The sequence below is a fragment of the Symphalangus syndactylus genome, chromosome 14 (genome assembly GCF_028878055.3).
Source record: "Symphalangus syndactylus isolate Jambi chromosome 14, NHGRI_mSymSyn1-v2.1_pri, whole genome shotgun sequence".
Taxonomy (NCBI): Eukaryota; Metazoa; Chordata; class Mammalia; order Primates; family Hylobatidae; genus Symphalangus; species Symphalangus syndactylus.
Window position 1 is genome coordinate 51,310,001 of NC_072436.2, and position 9,947 is coordinate 51,319,947.

At 45.2% G+C, this 9,947-nt stretch overlaps 1 long non-coding RNA gene across 1 annotated transcript; it reads right to left on the reverse strand.

The window, feature by feature from the left end:
* Positions 1-1,203: 1,203 nt before the first annotated feature.
* Positions 1,204-6,772, reverse strand: LOC129461995 (uncharacterized). Its single transcript, XR_008650749.1, has 3 exons — positions 6,621-6,772; positions 3,234-3,432; positions 1,204-1,622 (listed from the first exon to the last, which is right to left on the reverse strand). It is a non-coding gene; the product is annotated as an uncharacterized lncRNA (long non-coding RNA).
* Positions 6,773-9,947: the final 3,175 nt, after the last annotated feature.

Below are 9,947 nucleotides of genomic sequence, written 5' to 3' on the forward strand. Positions count from 1 at the left end.
AAGAATTTTATTATTCCTCTTTCTCCCTCTGTGTTCACAGAATACGACTTTTGTTTCTGTAAAATTATCCAAATAATGAAAAGAATACAAAATAGAAAGTTCAGGAAAAATTTACCCAATAGGCCACCACCCAAAAATAATCTCTTAAAAATATTATTTTGGGGGTATCATTCCAGAGGTTCTCCAAACCTATATGCAAAAGAATAGATTTAGGGAAATAATTACTTTTTTTTTTTTAATTTTTTTTTTTTTTTTTTTGAGACAGAGTCTCACTCTATCACCCAGGCTGGAGTGCAGTGGCGCATCTCGGCTCACTGCAAGCTCCGCCTCCCGGGTTCACGCCATTCTCCTGCCTCAGCCTCTTCGAGTAGCTGGGACTACAGGCGCCCGCCACCATGCCCGGCTAATTTTTTTGTATTTTTAGTAGAGACGGGGTTTCACCGTGGTCTCGATCTCCTGACCTCGTGATCCGCCCGCCTCGGCCTCCCAAAGTGCTGGGATTACAAGCGTGAGCCACCGCGCCCGGCCGGAAATAATTATTAATATATAAAATGACATTTTTGTGCACAGCTTTTTAAAAAGCAAAAGCATACAATTCGATTTCATTGAACTTATAAGGAAAGGAAGCTGGGTGCAGTGGGATGTGCCTGTAATCCCAGATACTCCACAGGCTGAGATGGGAGGAACCTGAGCCCAGGAGTTTGAGAACAGCCTGGGCAACATAGTGAGACTCTCAAAAACAAATATTTAAAAAAAAAAGAAAACAAAATTTAAAAGACTGGCAAATTTCAAATGAATTATTTTGTTTTAAGCTGATATCATTGTGTTTCTTTTTTTTTTTTCTTTGAGACAAGGTCTCACTCTGTCGCTCAGCCTGGATGGAGTGCAGTGATAAAATCTCAGCTCACTGCAACCTCCGCCTCCCCAGCTCAAGCAATTCTTGTGCCTCAGCCTCCCGAGTAGCTGGGATTACAGGCGTGTATCACCATGCCAGTTAATTTTTTGTATTTTTAGTAAAGACAGGCTTTCATGATGTTGGCCAGCCTGCCTCAGCATCCCAAAGTGCTGGGATTACAGGCATGAGCCACTGCACACAGCCTGATATTATTGTATTTATTTTTACAAAACATTTCCAACATATGAAAAAGTAGAGTGAATAATGAAATGGCCTTACAACTACTTTCAACAAATCTGAACATGCCCTTGGGTTGAGAAGCTTTTCTTCTTTTTTTAATAAAAATGTTCACGGAAGACACTAATTAATGGAGGTATACTTGTAGGCAGGATTTCCCAACAGGCCAGATTCTGTTCCATGATGCTAGAACCTGGACACTCAACATCTATCCCCGCAGTCCAGCTGGGGCCAGCACCACCTGGGCACGGGGCTCCCAAGCACTTTCTATTCACTGTCTCTTGTGCTTGTGGGTACCTAGAAGGTGCATATTATTATTGTTCCCACTGTGGGGCAATGAAGGCCTGGAGAGCAAAAGCTGCTAGTTCAGGTTGGGATGTAAGTTTGGGTCTGTTGGGCATCAGAGCCTGGGCACTGGAGATCATTTCTGAAATGATGCAGGGGCTACATGTAAGATCCCAGGTACTTATGCTGACAAAGAACAAAAATTCTGGGTGGAAGAAGATTTCAAGAGTTAGTGACCTCAAAGCCCCATTATCTCAAGCAAAATGAGAGGAAATTCTGTCCTATCTTCCTGACTTTCTTGAGAGAAGTTTGTTTGGGAAACTTCCGCCACCATCGGAAGTAAGATTGACAAAAACATGTTTCAGAAGATGATGGAAGCTGAGCCTGGCTGGGCCACCTGCCGGTGTCCCTAGAATTCAACCTTTTGTAGTGAATCATACCGTTACCATTCACTCAAGACCCACTGGGCCATGAATCCTGGATATTAACTGTGAATGAGGGTATTTTTTAATTGAAAATTCAAAAATAATCACAGGAATAATTTAGTATTTTTGCAATAACTACTAAAGTTAAGAAGCGACAGTAAATATGTGCCTCTTGAGAGCTTGGTGCTCAAAGCCAGGTGGCAGGAGCTAAAGGTCAAGCTGAGGGTGGTCTGGCTGCCAGTCCTAATGGCACAGGGGCAGTGAGATGGGCCAGTCTGACACCATGTACACTGGGACCCCCATACCTGCCACCTCCAGCCACAGCCTGCCTCCCACAGCTTTGCCCTGATCAACAGGGTCCCAAAGGACCTGTGTGAGAGTTCTATCAGTCAGGGCACAGACCAGGCCCCTGGGTAAGTCCCACTCCCACTGGGGGTTATCTGGTCTCAGCTCCTGACCAGGACTCTGGTCCAACCCAATGCTGTCTTCCAGGCTCTACCTGAACAGGCCAACTGCATCCCTGCCTCAAACCTGCTCTTAGCCCACCTCTGCTGTTTCCTAACAGTGGCCAGGACAAACAAGGTAATTACTGTAGTCATACTGATAGTATGAACTTAGAAATCTGAACTTTAGGCTGGGTGTGGTGGCTCACACCTGTAATCCCAGCACTTTGGGAGGCCAAGGCGGGTGGATCACTTGAGGTCAGGAGTACGAGACCAGCTTGAGCAACATGGAGAAACCCTGTGTCTACTAAAAATACAAAATTAGCTGGGTGTGGTGAAGCATGCCTGTAATCCCAGCTACTCGGGAGGTTGAGGCAGGATAATCGCTTGAACCCGGGAGGCGGAGGTTGTGATGAGCCAAGATCGTGCCATTGAACTCCAGCCTGGGCAACAAGAGCAAAATTCATCTCGAAAAAAGAAAAAGAAAAAGAATCTGAACTTTAAACTGCAACAAATATCCAGACGATAAAAAGAAACCATAGAGTCAGCACTACCATTAATATTGTAGCATTGTAGGGAGAAGTCAAGGAAACTTAGGCAAATGAAATAAACGTCAGAAACTCAGGAAAATAAAATAACAAAACAAAAACAAGTTCAAAACAAAGATGAATGAAGGAAAAATAAGAGTAAACACACAGCAAAGTGTTCAGTGTCTTTAATATGCAGGAATGCCTCAATTTTTAAAAACAGATAAAGAACAGGTAATTCTTCAAAAACACACAAACCTCTGCCAAAGCCACTGGACAAGATGGAAAAGCTCCGTCCTCAACAAGAACAAAATCTGGGCCAGCCTTCAGGCTGCCATTTTGTGCTGAATTTCCTGGGAGAAAGTATAACCTGGTTTGGTTGGTTGGTTTGTTTTACCTATCCTTACTCTTCAAAACTTACCTTAGAAGGCTCCTGGCTCTGGAAGCTGCTCCCGACTCCTCCCGGGTAAGCAGGCCCTCCTCCTGGGTGCCTTCACCGGGCTTTTGCCCCTCATCTCAATACTCATTGTGGATTTCTCCCCACCAGGTCCAGAAGCTCAGCCAGGGCAGGATCTCCAGCACCAGAACGTGTGTGTTGTGCCGTAGACACTCAACAGATGCTTTTTAAAACATTGCATGTGTGCATTCACGAAGATGAATACAGTAAACGCATAATTTGTAACCATGAGCCAAAATTTTACTTGACTCACCATGACACCTAGTGGTGACTAATCTCCATTGCAGACCCGACAAAATCAGCCATCACTGCTGTGGGTGCTTGTGTTTCCCTTGGTTCCAGCAAAGGCCTTCTGAGCACCAATTATGTGCCATGTGCAGGGGCCGTGTGCATGCAGAGTACCCTTGGGTTAGTTGGTCAGTCCCTGTCCTCACTGTCCTCCAAGGGTTTATGGGCAAGATACACCCACTGCCGCTCACCACCACATAGCGTCAGCATTCAAGGTAATGTTACACCATCGTAGGGAGAAGTAAAGGAAACTTAGGCCAACCGTGAAATCATTTGGAGAAACGAGAAAGGCAGCCTCTGAGGAAGGTGGAAACTCTTCCTATTACCTGGAACTACCTCCTGACAACAGCCTGTTTGTCATCCCCCCTAACGCTAACTCAGGTTCCAAGAATCAGAATATTGTCTCAATTTCACTCCTGGCTTCAGCAAACATTGACAAAAGTCAACACCTAAAGCCACGATAGCTTCCGTGATTCCTCCACCCCTGCAGAGAAAGGAGGCTGGGGAGGGAGACACATCTAGTTCTGTCTTCAGCTTCTATTTCTTCCAGTCTCTTCTTCCCCTACCTCTCCAACCAAGTGGTAAAAAGTAAATCCTGATTGGACAGCCGTTTGAGAAGCAAAATAGATTCCTAGATTTCTTATACTAAAATTATAACAGAACAAATGAAAACAGTATAAAGCCAGAATAAAACACAGGTGACTTTTTTTTCTTCTGGGCTTAGGTAAATTCTAGTTACTACCAGAAGCTATAATGGAAAACATGGAAACATTTAACTTTGTAACCCTTCTATATGGCAAAAAACAAAAACAAAAATAAAACTAGTTCAAAACCAAGAAAAACGGAGGGAAAACAACAGTAAACACACAACAAAGTGCTACTATTTTTAAGATGCAGTGAACAGTTACAAGTCAATAAAAAATAAAGACTCAATAAAAGTGGGTAAAGAAGAGGTAATTCTTCAGGAGACATACGCATAGCAAGCTATATGACAATTGAAATAAAATTGTTTGCTGAATTAATGAGGATTTAAAAACATGTAATACTTAACTAATGCTGACAAAAGTATTTGTGGGAGTGTAAACTGGCACATTTCCAAAGAAAAATTTGGTAATAGATATCAAAACAGCAAATGCAGGCTGGGCATGGTGGCTCACGCCTGTAATCCCAACACTTTGGGAGACTGAGGAGGGAGGATCACCTGAGGTCAGGAGTTCAAGACCAGCCTGGCCAACATGGTATAACCCGTCCCTACCAAAAATACAAAAATTTGGCTGGGCGCAGTGGCTCACGCCTGTAATCCCAGCACTTTGGGAGGCCAAGGCGGGTGGATCACGAGGTCAGGAGATCAAGACCATCCTGGTTAGCATGGTGAAACCCTATCTCTACTAAAAATACAAAAAATTAGCTGGGCATGGTGGCGGGTGCCTGTGGTCCCAGCTGCTCAGGAGGCTGAGGCAGGAGAATGGCATAAACCCAGGAGGCGGAGCTTGCAGTGAGCCAAGATTGCACCACTGCACTCCAGCCTGGGCGACAGGGTGAGACTCCGTCTCAAACAACAAAAAAATTAAAATACAAAAATTAGCTGGGTGTGGTGGCGGGCACCTGTGATCTCAGCTACTCAGGAGGCTGAGGCAGGAGAATCACATGAACCTGGGGGGGGTGGGAGGGTTTGCGTGAACCAAGATTGTGCCACTGCACTCCAGCCTAGGCAACAGAGTGAGACTCCATCGCAAAAAAAAAAAAGTAGATGCAAATGTCTTTTACCCAGCAAGTCCATTTCTAGAAATATATATTCCAGAAATATACTTCTCTAAGAAAATAATTTGCCAAGTGCATTAGGATATATGTTCATCATAAAGCATCTTTATATATATAGATACTAGAAATAATTTGTCATTCATTACAGAAAAAGAATAATTTTTAGATGTGAGCCAAAATTATACTTGATTAATCATGTTATGATTAATAAATTCTGATAGGCTGATCCTACAGAATACCAGATAGTCATTAGACATAATAATGTAACTCTACATTTATTATCATAAAAAGTAGGTTCTGAATATATTGCTGAGCTTTGACAACAGCAACAAAAAAGCACTATCTATAAATCCACATAAAGATTGTAGTTTGAAAGGATATTCACCAAAATGTTAGTAGTGCTTTATCTGTGGGTGGCTGGATTTAGACTAACGTTTACTTTCTTCGTACATTTTAAAAAAATTTATATGGCAAGAATGCGTTGTTTTAAAATTAGAAAAACACGAACTGTTTTCATTAAAAGAAAAAAATTAGCCCTGCCTTTCAGATATGTCCAACTCAGCTACTACATTTGACTATTGAGGCAAAAAAATACAGAAACTGTATAACGTTCCTCATGAGAAATACAGGAAAGCTACATTCTGAGAATCAAGGTGAGCTACGTTGTTCTTATTTTCCTTTGGAAAGACACAGTTCTTTCAAGTACCCCTAATAAGGTGGATGGCTCCTAAGAACGATCTGTAACAATATACAGTATAAACACTCAAAACCTGAAAGGGGCCGTCCACGGAGGCTTTGGGTTTTTCATGTCATAGGCTCTGAGCAAGCTTCCCTGCCTGGGATAGACTCTTCCTGAGGCTCATATCTACAGTAAATGTAATTACACTTTAATGGTATTCATCGCATTCTGTCACTTTTTCCATTGCTCCTATTTTTAACCAGCACAATGGGAACATTTGTCCTCTGATTCACTGAGCGGTTTTAGGCCAGGAATCTGGCTTTTAAAATGACAGTACCCTTAATCCTATCGCTGACTTTTCAAATGAAATAACAGCCTGTAATTAAAACAATGGCGCACAGGCAGCCTCCGTGGGATAAGAATAGCAACTCAGCATGGAATTCAGGTAACGGGATTTATCAGCGGCTGTGCCAGGAGGAAGGGATGGAGAAGCAGGCTCTGGTCCTGGCAGTGTGGCCTTTGCAAGTCACTTCAAAGTCCTGAGCTGCAGTCCCTATGAAAGAGGCATGGGTTCTTAGAGTCCTTTCAGTTAGGGTCTACCCAGCAGAGTGAACAAAATCAACCTGAGACTTGTGCTCCTCTGGAAGAACCCTGGGGTCCTGCTCATTCAAGCAATGCACATGGGATGTCCAAAGCTACTGGGGCAGTTGGGACCCCCCGTCAGAGCAAATGTCATGGAGAAGTGGTCTCTATGTCCTCTTCCCCCGAGTCTCAGCCAACTTGCGCCAGCTTCAACTTCTATAATGTAGTGAGTGTGATGCTTTGTGATGTCCCAGCCTAGGTCACAAAAGGCCACATACCTTCTTGAGCTCTTCACTTGCTTGCTCTTGGGACACTCCCTCTTGGAACCTAGCTCCTGTGACATGCAGAGCCAGAGCCATGAGCAAGGGGTGTACCGGTGCCCCAGCCAACAGTCCCGGCTGAGCTCAACCTTCCAGCCACCTCAGCCTGGCCCCAGACACAGCGTGGATCACCCAGCCTCAGCCACCTGAGTATCTCCCAGTATTTTGTCTCTTTGTTTATTTTGGGTTTTGTTTTTTGGGGGTTTTTTGCTTTTTTTTTTTTGAGACAGGGTCTCCCTCTGTCATCCAGGCTGGAGTGCAGTGGTGTGATCTCGGCTCACTGCAACCTCTACCTCCCAGATTCAAGCGATTCTCCTGCTTTAGCCTCCTGAGAAGCTGGGATTACAGGCATGTACCACTATGCCCTGCAGATTTTTTTTTTGTATTCTTAGTAGAGATGGGGTTTCACCATATTGGCCACACTGGTCTCCAACTCCTGGCCTCAGGTGATCCACCCACCTCAGCCTCCCTAAGTGCTGGGATTACAGGCGTGAGCCACCCTGCCCAGCCCTCTCCCAGTGTTTTGAGCCTCCCTTGTCAAGGCCCCAGACATTGTGGAGCAAAGGCAAGCCCTGACCACATGGGTCTTGATCCATGGAATTTGGGAGCATGTCCCAAAGGGTGGTTGTTCATGCCGCTAGGTTTGTGATGGGTTGCTGGGTAGCAAAAGCAACGGGAACTCCAGGTCTGATGTAAGAGTTTCCGTAGGCCGGGCGCGGTGGCTCACGCCTGTAATCCCAGCACTTAGGGAGGCTGAGGCAGACGGATCACAAGGTCAGGAGATGGAGACCACCCTGGCTAACACGGTGAAACCTCGTCTCTACTAAAAGTACAAAAAATTAGCTGGGCGTGGTGGCGGGTGCCTGTAGTCCCAGCTACTCAGGAGGCTGAGGCAGGAGAATGGTGTGAACCTGGGAGGCCAAGCTTGCAGTGCACCGAGATTGCACTCCAGCCTGGGCATTTCAGCCTGGGCGACAGTGCAAGACTCCGTCTCAAAAAAAAAAAAAAAAAAGAGTTTACGTAATAAACACTTATTTAGCTTGCTGTGTACAAGACCCTGTCCTAAGCAAAATGCAAATATTAATTTGTGTTATAATTAAAATTCATCTCTATAACAGGTCTGTGAGGTCAATACTATTACTGCCTATATTTTACAAGTGAAGACACTGAAACTCAGAAAAGTAAGGTAACTTGCCCAAAGTTACACAGCTACCAAGTTGGAAAGGCAGCATTCAAACTGAGGCCACAAAAGGCATGCTTTTTTTTTTTTTCTTTTTTTTCACAGAGTATTGCTCTGTCCCCCAGGCTGGAGTGCAGTGGCGCAATCTTGGCACTGCAACCTCTGCCTCCTGGGTTCAAGCAATTCTCCACCTCAGCCTCTTGAGTAGCTGGGACTACAGGTGCCCGTCACCACACCTGGCTAATTTTTTTTTTTTTTTTTTTGGTATTTTTTAGTAGGGGTGGGTCTCACCGTGTTGGCCAGGCTGGTCTCAAACTCCTGCCCTCGGGGGATCTGCCCACCCTCAGCCTCCCAAAGTGCTGGGAGGCATGAGCCACCGAGCCCGGCCGAATGCATGCCCTTAAACCCCTTGGCAAGTACTTTGCTTCTGCTCAAATCTTTATGCATTGACTCCACCTACAGCCTCTGGTAACCACCCAGCATTCTTTGTTTCTTCCTGCCTTGCCTTGATAGGAAGTGACTGGGGACTCCAGGGAAACCCATCTATTTTGCATATCTTGAGAAAAAATCTAATAAAAAGGTACCATCTCCCTAGGAAAGGGCAAGTTCATTATGCGTCTTTCAGACCAGCCTCTTGATGACTTCTGGTCCTGACCTGATTTCTTGGAGGCCTCAGGCAGGGGCTAATTTACATCTTTGCAGCCACGCATGCAGCCAGAGATTGCTTCTTCAGCCGCAAGCTCCCATTTAGCAGTCATTTTCTTTGCGTACACATTGAGTTCCCAAGATTTTGTGAGCTTACTCAGCAGGCCTGCTGTCTCCAAAAGAGGACACTGCATGATAGTGGCCTTCAAGAGCCTTCAGGAGCTCTTAGGGGCTGGATGTGTCTGCTTCTATAAACATTTATACACACCCACTAGCACATCCTAATCAATAAAGTATAATGCTTTGTGGCCTTCTAGCAGAAACTCTTTTTCCTAACTCTACTTCCGCCATTTAAAAGTTTTTCCTGGAGCCATGGGGTCAGATCCTGCTTGGAGTGCCATTAGATCATGTACAAATCACTTACAAAAGTCTCCTCCACTCTATATACTTAAAAATCCTTCCCACCGGCTGCGGTGGCTAATGCCTGTAATTCTAACACTTTGGGAGGACAAGGTGGGCAGATCATGAGGTCAAGAGATCGAGACCATCCTGGCCAACATGGTGAAACCCCGTCTCTACTAAAAAACAGAAAATTAGCTGGGCATGGTGGTGGACGCCTGCAGTCCCAGCTACTCCGGAGGCTGAGGCAGAGGAGTTGCTTGAACCCGGGAGGTAGAGGTTGCAGTGAGCCAAGATTGCACCACTGCACTCCAGCCTGGCGACAGAGGGAGACTCTGTCACAAAAAAAAAAAAAAAAAAAAAAAAAAAATCCTTCCCTTTGGTTGATATTTATTTATTTATTTATTTTTGAGACGGAGTCTCACTCTGTCGCCCAGGCTGGAGTGCAGTGGCGTGAACTCAGCTCGCTGCAAGATCCACCTCCCGGGTTCACGCCATTCTCCTGCCTCAGCCTCTCGAGTAGCTGGGACTACAGGAACCCGCCCACGCCCGGCTAATTTTTTGTATTTTTGGTAGAGACGGGGTTTCACCGTGTTAGCCAGGATGGTCTCGATCTCCTGACCTCGTGATCCACCAGCCTCGGCCTCCCAAAGTTCTGGGATTACAGGCATGAGCCACCGCACCTGGCCTGGTTGGTCTTTATTTTTATTTTTATTTATTTATTTTTGAGATGGGCTTTCACTCTATTGCCCAGACTGAAGTGCAGCGGAGGGATCACAGCTCACTGCAGCCTCAACCTCCCCAGGTTCAGGTGATCCTCCCAC